This window comes from Nycticebus coucang, chromosome 3 (assembly GCF_027406575.1).
Source record: "Nycticebus coucang isolate mNycCou1 chromosome 3, mNycCou1.pri, whole genome shotgun sequence".
Taxonomy (NCBI): domain Eukaryota; kingdom Metazoa; phylum Chordata; class Mammalia; order Primates; family Lorisidae; genus Nycticebus; species Nycticebus coucang.
The window spans coordinates 49,213,471-49,224,691 of NC_069782.1; the positions used below are offsets into that span (position 1 = coordinate 49,213,471).

The 11,221-nt window shown below is 36.7% G+C and overlaps 1 pseudogene; it reads left to right on the forward strand.

Annotated features, from left to right (window-relative positions):
• Positions 1–11,086: 11,086 nt before the first annotated feature.
• Positions 11,087–11,187, forward strand: LOC128582801 (uncharacterized; annotated as a pseudogene).
• The last annotated feature ends 34 nt before the right edge of the window (positions 11,188–11,221 follow it).

The following is an 11,221-nucleotide window of genomic DNA, read 5'->3' on the forward strand; positions in this document are numbered from 1 at the left end:
AACCAGGTCACAATTTTTGAATTGGTTAGGTAGAGTTCCTCTTCTAATTGTGCCCCACACCTCTCCCTTGTGCTCTGTAAGTGGGAGCACACTACTCTCCCTCCCTCATCTCCCCACCCCAATTTAAATAGAATTAAGTTTGAAAGATATGAAGCATATTTCTATGATTTTAAGATAACTTTTAAGCTTAATGATGTTCACCCTTATAGTTCAATAATATAGTTGATACTAGTTCTCCTACTGTGGCAATACTGAATTGAAAAATAATAAACCAAAAATAATAAGTAAATGAAAAGTAAATGGTTTACAGTAAGTATTACTTTTCAAATGTAAAGATCCTTTTTCCTCTGAGATCTCAAAAGAAGTATGCGAGGTAAATGTAGTAAACTTAGTTAAGGAAATTTACCCGTTCTTTTCTCTGTGCTACAAAATGGTCTAAGAAGTTTCAGATGTCAAAATCTTTTCTATCTTTTCTGGTATTAAAAGAGAAATCTCTTGTTCTAAATTTCAAGCAAAACTATTGTTTTTAATTGACTGTCACTGGTCACAAGAGTAGTGTGACCTAGTCATAGAAGTCAGAAACATAGGATGAAATAATCAAAATAATAAAAACACAATCTTAGCTGGGCGTTGTGGTAGGTGCTTGTAGTCCCAGCTACTTGAGAGCCTGAGGCAAAAGAATCACCTAAGCCCAGGATTTGGAGGGTGCTGGGAGCCGTGATGCCACAGCACTCTACTGAGGGCGATAGAATGAGACTCTGTCTCTACAAAAAATAAAATAAAATAAAAACGCAATCTTTAAAAATCATTGTTGAATGCTTCTTTTGCATCTACTGAGATGGTCATTTATGGTCTTTGTTTTTGCTTCTGTATATATGATGAATTATGCTTATTAATTTACGTATGTTGAACTATCCTTGAATCCATGGGATATAGCCCACCTTGTCATGGGCAGTTATTAATATTATGATGATGATGATGATGTGCTGTTGAATTTGTATTGCTTACTCATTATTCAGAAGAGTAAAATATTCACTAACTACATATCCAACAAAGAACGAATATCCGGCATCTGCAAGGAATTAAAACAAATCATCAAGAAATTATAAAATGGGCTTGGCGCTCTTAGCATAGTGTTAGGGTGCCAACCACATACACTGAATTTGGCAGGTTCAAACCCAGCCTAGGCCTGCTATACAACAGTGACAACTGCAGCAAAAATAGCCGGGCGTTGTGGCAGGCACCTGTAGTCCCAGCTACTTGGGACGCTGAGGCAAGAGAATTGCCTAAGCCCAAGAGCTGGAGGTTGCTGTGAACTGTGATGCTACAGCACTCAACCGAGGGTGATAAAGTGAGACTCTGTCTCTAAAAAAAAAAAAAAAAAAAAAAATTCAGCATCAATAAACATCAGGGAAATGCAAATTAAGCCCACAATGATATATGACTTGACCGTAGTCAGAAAGGTCATTATTAAAAATTCAATAAACAATACAACCTTTATTGAATATAGCTGGAAATTTCTCAAAGAACTAAAAGTAGATCTACCATCTGATACTGCAATCCCACTAATGGGTATCTACTCTAAGAAAATGAAGTCATTATATCAAAATGAAACTTTCAATCATATGTTTATCACAGCGTAACTCAAAATTACAAGTTTGTGGAATCATTGTAAGTGCCTATCCACCAAGAAGTGGGCAAAGAAAAAGTGGTATATATAGACTATGGAATACTGCACAGCCATAAAAGGGAATGAAATAATGTCTTTTTTTTTATTAAATCATAGCTGTTGTACATTAGTATGATCATGGGGCACCATACACTTGGTTCGTAGACCATTTGACACATTTTCATCACACTAGTTAACATAGCCTTCCTGGCATTTTCTTGGTTATTTTGCTAAGACCTTTACATTCCACATTTACTAAGATTCACATATACCCTTGTGAGATGCACCACAGGTGTAATCCCATTATGGATGTAGTGGAAGATAGTTATCCTAAGTGAAGTAACTCAGGAATGGGAAACCACCACATATTCTCACTTATAAGTAGGAGCTAAGCTATGGATGTTTGGGGACATGCACAGTCACACAATGGACATCGGAGAATCAAAGGGGGAAGGTAGGAGAGGGATTAGCAAAGGAAAATTACCCACTGGGTACAATGTACATCACTCAGGTGACAGTAACACGACAAGCTCCGAATCACCACTGTACAAACTCATCCGTGTAACCAAAACCATCTGTACCCCTGAATCTCATTTAATATAATACAAATAAGTATTTGATAGTTTGATTCCAAAGACATTGGTCACATAAACCCTTTGTTGTCAAAAGGTACACAAATACATGGCTGAAAATGAGTGTAAGTCTAGTTTTTTTTTTGAAGAAAAATGGTGAGTGGAATAGTTATTGGAGATCCACAATATAACTAATGTCTACTAAGTATTCATTTCATTGTAGTGCTTTGTTTATTGTTTTTGTCTTTTTTATCATGGGACTCCCCCTCTTGGAAGTTTTGCCATCAACTTTATTACAGATCTGATTTTAGTTGGAATGCATTCCTGCACCCTGCAAGTATATCTACCAAGGTCTAATCACATTCAGGTTTACGTTCAAAGAAAAAAAAAAAAAGAAGAAGGGGAATAAAAGACTAAAAGCATCACCCTAGCTCTTACAACCCATGAGGTGAAGATAGAAACCTTCTATTGTAATGGGACTCACATTGCATTACACTTAATCTATTTTCTTCTTTCATACATATTAAGCTTCTCAAACTGTGCACAACAAAAGGTCCCCACAACAACACAGGTGATAATCAATGTGTAATTCTCTTCTCTTCCTCTTTAGTGTGTGCAGGGTGGGCTGGGGATGAATAGAAGCTCCTGGAAGGGTTATTTTGAGGCACTTTTGAGCTGCTTATTAGCAGGTCTTTATTAGCAGCTCCTTATTATCAGCTTTCCCAGGCAGTTGTGACATGTTTTGAAGTTGACTCTTTTGTTCCATCGAAACCATAATGTCTACTTTAATCTGCAATGAATTCTAAAAAAGAGAAGAAAAGACCAATTAAATTATGACATACCTCAAATCCTCGCTATATATCACTAGCTTTTACACCTTAGACAATATTAAATTATAGTCTTTAGTGAAAAAGTATATTTTGCTTTGAAACCAATCAGGCGGAAGCAACATGCTCTTCCACATAATAGGCACCAGGAAAGTGTGCACAGCCCATAACCACTGCAGGGCCGAAAGGAACTCATAAAGGAACGTCAGCGAGACTGGCCTTTACTACAAGTGCCTTAATTCAAAGAAGGATCAAATATCAATGTGCTGAACAATTTAGTAACAACTTATTGTGTGAAATCAGTGCACCAGTCTTCAAAGAATTACATTTTCTTTACTATTGGGTAATGCCATGGTATGACGCTGACTATGCCTCAGTCATGGCTTTATAAGCATTATAATGACACTTACAATTCTTAGAATGAAAAAGGTACTGTGACTGCTCTGATTTTACTGTGAAGAAACTCAGATTTGGAGAAGTAATAAACTTACCTACACTGTTACACAGTTATTACAAGTATAGTATCTGTATACAAAAGCAGTCTAATTCTGCTGTCTAGTATATTAACCTCTAGACAGCACCAACTCTATTTGGATGGGTAATAACACGTATTTCCAACCCCCACCCCTGTCTCCTTTCTCCAAATATCTAAGTTAAGACTCTATTGTCCCCATTTACTAATGTTTCTCTTACTCAGGCAGCTTCTAGCTAACATTGCAACAGAAATTTACATACTTTCCCCTGCCTCGTCCTATGGTTTTGCTTATACTGCTCTTAACCACTGAAATATCTTCCATTCAGCACACGTTCAATGTTCCAGACACAGTGTAACTCCTTTTAACAAATCTATTGCGGGCGGCACCTGTGGCTCAGTCGGTAAGGCGCCGGCCCCATATACCGAGGGTTGCGGGTTCAAACCCGGCCCCGGCCAAACCGCAACCAAAAAAAGAAATAGCTGGGCGTTGTGGTGGGCACCTGTAGTCCCAGCTACTGGGGAGGCTGAGGCAAGAGAATCACCTAAGCCCAGGAGTTGGAGGTTGCTGTGAGCTGTGTGAGGCCACAGCACTCTACCGAGGGCCATAAAGTGAGACTTTGTCTCTACAAAAAAAAAAAAAAAAAACTATCGCAATTTCTTCCTTCAAGATTTGGTTTAAGAACCAGTTTCTCTAAAAAATAACATAAAATATTCTTTCCTCACACAAGTTGTTCCTTTCTTAGTATGTTTATTACAATGTACATTGAGTATCATGGATTTCCACTCACTTTTAATGCACACATAGAATTTTGTGGTGAAATGAGTGTGGAATTTAGAAGAAGAAGGTAAAACAGAGCTAGGTGTTGCTATCCAAGTTGTTAATTGTAGCTGTCATTCCTTCTGGCTAGCTAATGTTAACCATAGCAATTATACTATGATTTCATTCATAGTATTATTAGAATGTTTCAATTTGGTGATAATATACAAATAGACATGCTTTCTAGCATAAATCTTTTATTTTCTTAATCTTACCCTGTTTCCAACACAAACCCATATTACCCTTAATATTTAACCAGTCATTTGCAACTGTGGCCAGCCCATAAATCAAAGCTATTTCAGCCTGGCTGATATTTCTGGGACAGTTTGTTAACTTCGGCTTATGCAAGTTTGTAAACTAGTCTCTGGCTGTCTGTCAGAAAGTTCACATGGGGGCAGTTTTTTGATTGTTTGTTTTTTCAGTTGGATAAAGTCAGTAATCATGGCCATTGTGACTCCTCCTTTTCCCAAACTGTTCTCATGCCTCTTACTCAACCTTTCCTCCTTCTACAATTTCTTTGTCCCAGCATCATGCATCTGCTTTCCATAACCGTATAATTAACTTGTATTTCTTAGGCTATCATATGTATACAATCCATATTAAATGTACTTTTTTCCTGCTGGTAGCTTTCAATTAATACTATTTTAAAATGTATTCAGTGTTTCTAGTTAATATTTTTATATTGCTCAGCAGAATTCAATTATGTGAATATACCACGGTTGGTTTCTTCATTCACCTGTTGCTGGCAATCAGCGTTGTTTCAAGCTTGTTGCTAACACAAATAAATCTGCTATGAGTATTTTTGTGCCAGTCTTTTCTAAGAATATGCTTTTGATTCATTTGGATAAAAATGTAGGCATGAAATAACTGCCGTAAGATAGGAGCAAAGACACTGCCACACTGTTTTATGAAGTAGCGTGTGATCTTACATTCTCAGAAGCACACTCTGAGCTTTGAAGTTGCTCTTATCTCTTCAACAACATGTGGTTTGACTGGTCATTTTAATTTATCTTCTTCTTGTGGTCTTTTGTCCAGTTTGAAAACATCTTTCCCAAACCTAAGTTTGCTAGAATTTGCAGCCTAGATTTCCCTAGAAATTTTATAATTTTGCTTTGGACATTTAGGTACCTGCTGCATTTTAAGTTTTGTTTTGTTTTGCTTGTTTTTAATCTGGTGATGTGTCTTTTCCTCTGGTTAACATCTAATTTGTTGCAGAAAGATGCCCAATTATTCTTCGTACCTTTCTGGAGGTGAAAGCTAGAGTAGGCTGCATTCCCCCTGAAATCTCCAGCGGGTTATGGCCCTGAGTTTCAGCTCCCTGCTGAAACACACACCGACATCTGTATTGAGGAAGTGGGGTTGCAATGTCCAACAGAGTGGATAGGAAAATAGTCTGGAAAACGTCTAGTTAGAGATCAGCATCTTAGAAACTAAAATACAAATGAAACTGTAAAGTAATTGATAGTTGCCCCCACAGATCCCCTGCAGTCGCTGGTACCATGAGCTGAAGGCTGTAACTTTCCATTTTAACTTTTTCTCAAAGTATTCCTTAATTTGTAGCTTGGTATGCCCCTGTCCTTCAGCCCTACAACTTTCTTCCTTAAACGAAGAACTTTCTGTTAATTGAAACATGAATCTGTTACTTTTTACTTTTTGCCTTGTGTAAACACGTCCAGATTTTCTATAAACAGCCTTGCATATTGGACAGGAGACGGTGCCAGTTAGCCTGGCGAGGGATGATGCAGGGTCATCTTTCACAGGTCAGAACACTGTGTATAATAGTTTGTGTGTAAATTTTGTGGCATTTTTCTCTCCCTTTGTCTGCCTTAGATCAACATCTAGCATATATGAAATGTGTTAGGAATTTTGTATTTTTAATTGTAGGACTTTAAGTTATTAACTATCAGAGAGAGTTTCTGCATCAATTGCAATAGAAGTAAATAATAATAACCGTCTTACAGCGTTTTATCCAGCGAAATACTTCGTAAGTGATATAGGACAGGTGGCACCCCAGCCAGCTGAGCTGAGCTGGAGGACCTGCCACGTTAGCCCTGGCGCTATTGGTGTAGTGGCAGCTGGCAGCAAAACCAGTGGGATGGAGGGTGGGTGGGTGTAGGAGACTCCAGTAACCAGAGGGGCCAGACAACTGCTGGGGAGACACCAGCACCTTAGGTCTCCCTCCCCTTGCACTTCTGGCTGAAGGGGGAACCCCATCTTTTCTAGGCCTGGTCAATTTCATGTAAGTTTCCTAAGTCTCAATGAAAGGAATTGTAGCCATTCATTAACTGAGTTCTGGCTAAATGTAACAACTGAGTTGCAGCCCCATGCCACTAAATGTAACAACTGAGTTCTGTCTCAATAATCCCTTGCAACTATATATACCCCTAGAAAGAGAGCCTGGGGAGAGGCAGAGAGAGGGAGCCAGGGAGCTTTTCCTCCGACATGGGTTCTCTCTGCCAGCAGCTTTGGTGTTTTTGTATTCTTTTTTTTTTTTTTTTTTCTGTAAATAAATCCTGTCTTACCACTGATCTGTGGTCGGTGGATTCATTCTCCAAATCATCGAGACCAAGAACCTACTGAAGACAAAACTCTGGTATCATAAGGAGCTAACACATAGGGATAAATTAAACCTATTATTATCATTCATATTATACTTTTAATTATTATGCCATTTGCAGTAGAAATATTTATCAGATTTTCTATGACTAACATAAGCTAATAATGAGTTGTACATTATATAAAACCAAGAAATGATTTTTAAGTGAAAGAGTCCCCAAGAAAGCAAGGAGTAGAATTTCCCTGGCTGGACTGTAAGAGAGGATCTCCTTAATAAGAAAGGATCTCTGTAACAAGCTATGCCCTACCCTTACCTTTTTTGAATGATTCGGATGGACTCATGTGTTAGTAAACGTGGTAAATGAACAATTAAATGTGAGGAGTGTTCTCTGTGCCACATGAAATCACAGTGGGCTTTCTCCCTCTGTGACGATATGCTTACTTTCTCGTAGTGAAGATGACATGTGTTTGAAAGAGAGACAGAAAGCGGAACCACAGTTACATCCCAGCAATTAGCTAATAACTTTGCGAACAGAAGATTAAAAGATTACTGACTGTAAAGTCTCTCTCTTTTTTATTAAGTCATATATACATAGATCATGAATAACTTTATGCCTTTGTGGGATTCAATGTGTTGATTATTTGTACAAATTGGAGTGCTTACATCCTGCTAATTAACATAACCTTCACCTCATTTACTTAATCACAATGTTAAGACATTTGTGTTCAATACTTGGTAGATTTGACTTGTACCCTTCAATATGCTTCATAGGTGATGTCCCACCATTAACCCTCCCTCTATCAAACCACCCCCTTCCCTTAGCATCACCCTCCCCTGCCCTCCTTCATCCTGGGATATAGTTGTGATTCATCTCTCATATGAAAGTGTGAGTGATCATAAATTGGTTTCATAGCAGTACTGAGTACAATGGATATAGATTTTTTCCATTCCTGAGATGCTTTACTAAGAAGAATATTTTCCAGCTCCATCCATGTAAACATAAAAGATGTAAACTCTCCATCCTTTTTTAATGCTGCATAGTGTTCCATGATATATATATATATCATAATTTATGCTCACCATCTTTAATCATCAGAGAAATGCAAACCAAAACCACTTTGAGATATCATCTAACTCCAGTAAGTGTAGCCCACATCACAAAATCACAAAACGACAGCTGTCACTGTGGATGTGGAGAAAAGGGAACACTTCTGCACTGCTAGTGGGAATGCAAGACTGTGACATTCTCAAAACTAATGGTCTGTGTCACTCAACACTATCAGAATGCACCATGCCACTGGGAATGGAGGCATTGCATGTTTTGAACAAAGTATGCATTAAAACTGAAGAGGTGAGCTCCCTTAATTGGCTTCCATTAGCTTGTCTTTCAAACTTTTGGTTTGTGCCACAAAGTAACTTTTTCAGAAGCAGAGCTAGAAGCAGAAATTTTGCTTAGAGTTTGGGTACTGGGTTAGTCTCTTGCCTCTTTCATTATGTTTTCTAAACATGACTTCAAGTATAACTTCCTTCTTGGTGCTGTATTTCCCATACTCCAACTCCTACGATGCTCACCTCCACTGCCCCTAAAATAACTTGCTACCAGTCAGTGCTTCTGTGCCCTGCTCAAGGCCCTGTTTGAGGATAGGTAACACCCTCTCATTCTTGTTCTCAACCTCTCCAATCTCAGGACCTCTTGATGATATCTGACTGGGCAACACACATGCTGTCATCTCCAGGTGACAGGTTAAGCCTAGAAGTACATTTCAAATTACCTGCAGATCTTGGAAGATTCACAGTGAAGCCACTGAAGCTCAAGTTCGAGGGCTCTTCATTTGATTCGTTCTCTTCCAAGGGCTCTAGAAACATGTTCATAAAATTCTGTGAAGTTTGCAACTGTTGGGTATTTAAGTGCAATCAATTACAGGCACTTTCAGTCAAGACTCACTTTTGTGCCTGATTTCATATTCATACATTTGTATTATTTTACTTAAAGAGTAAAATAATATAAATCTTAAGTACGACAGATCCTGAATCTGGGATTTGTTATTAAATAAATGCATTTTTTTAAAGAGTAAAATAATATGAACCTTATGTACGACAGATCCTGAATCTGGGATTTGGTATTAAATAAATACATTTTTTTCTAATTTAAAGATTAGTAGGAAAAATTGACCTAAAAAATGTTTCCCAACTTGTCATCTAGGTCATTATATGCCATCTCAGAGTGCGTGGGCTAAAATATTGTAAAACAATTTCAGAACTTGCTTTAATAAAATAGGATTTAGTAAGGCAAAATAAATGCAGTCCATTGTACTATTAATTAATATGATGTATTTTGGATTAATTATGGTTTTAAATTATCCCATCCTTTGCTCTCCTTTGTTGATATAGATAAAAAAATTACTGGTGATGTATTTTATTTGATTCCCTTTAGACAAAGGCCAGTATACTTTCATCAGTTTACAAGGTTTTACCTATACGCTGAAAACTTTATAACTCTAAGGTAGAAATTCTGCTCTGATATCTGATAGAGATTTAAAGAAAATCACCAGAATTTTCCACTCTGAGCTTTGATCTTTCTTGATGGGGAGGAAAGTGGTGCGTTTTGAGAATGAGTTGATCTATAAGAAAGGATTTCATGTAGTAATGCTACTGGTTTTGAATTTTTTTTTTTCTGATTTATTTGGTGTTTTTTTCTTCTTAACCAAACAACAAACATCCATTTATCAAGGCTGTTTATCAACAAACTTGTTTATCAAGGTTTTTCTTAACCAATCAACAAACATTTATTTATCTAGAACTTCTAGAATTTCATGTTTGTGGTGAAGGCCTTCTTCCCGTTTTGCAGGTGGGCATTTTCCTGAAGTATCTTCACATGGTGAAAAGTAGAGAAAGGAAGAAGCTCTCTCATGTTTCCTCTTATGACAACATTAACCTCTTAAAAATACTCGTGTCTGTCAGTTGGTCTGAAAAGTAGTGTGTTTTCCATTGAGGCCCTGCTGTCAGCCTCTGTCAGGTTGTATCACAATAAGGCAAATAAACGACTTGGAGATAAGTGCTTAGACACTTATCTATAATTTTGTTTTAAAAACATGAGTCTACACACAAAATATTTATCGTAAGTTTCATATCATAATTATTTTTAAATAACCGTACATAATAAATACATATTTGTTAGGTTAAACTGTAAATGTTTTTGATTGATTGATTAGTGTGCATCAAACTTTATACATGTAAAAAAAAACACTGTTACAAATTAGTATAAAACCAAAAAGAGACATAGTGTAATGAAAGACTCCTGTCCTGCAGTAACATTTAATATGTATACAGCATATTTGGAATAATTCATTTTCCGGGTCCTTTTCGTCAGAGAAGTTTATACAAATTTCCTTTGAGACCTGTCAGTTTATATACTCTGTCTTGAGACACGCCAGATTTTAATTCACTGAAATGATGCCAGTTTGAAACCTAGTATTGTCTTTTCATTTAAAAAATAATTGCAGAATATTTTTACATTATGGTGTGAAGTTTTAGTACTTTGTCCTTAGCATGTAATAATGATATGCAGGAAAATGTAGTAATAATAGCATCCAAATGGTGAGGTTTATTTAGTATAAATACACGTTGATTATTACCAAAATGGTTGAAATTAAAGCTTGGGAGAAAGTACAGCTAAAATCAGCAGGACTTAACCTGGTACATGTAAGCAAACAAAATTATTATCATGTCCTTATTATTTGTCATCACAGTGATATGTTTTGAAATAATCTTTCATTTTCACCTTCCTTTTCATTTCTGAATCAGTGCCATAAGCTATGTAGCAAAAGTCTCAGAAATGTTAGGAGACTTTCTTACCTCTGGTTCGCTCAGTTTATTTTAGCCACTCCACACAAACCTTTTAAGAGCAATGTCATATAATCTAAATGATGTGCTATAACTTACTAATAAATACCTTACATTTTCCATTAGCTTTCAGTAAGCTTTGGGGTCTTCTAAAGTAGAAGTAAATATGTTATAAGTTTGTAATATGTTCAGAATCTGAAAATAAAATAAATATTGCTACTTTCTTTTTATAAAAAGGCAAATAATTTTTAACTGACACATTTTATTAAAATAAATGGGCAACACAATTTTATATTAAACTTATCATGTCAAAATTGAATTTTTATGCTCACTTCAATAGGACACATTCTAAGGTTGAAATGACATGAGATTAGCATGACCCCTGAGCAAGAATGACTTGCAAATCTGTGAAGTGTTCCACATTTTTTAACCAAATAGGTAGGAGCAGAGAGGAAGGATTT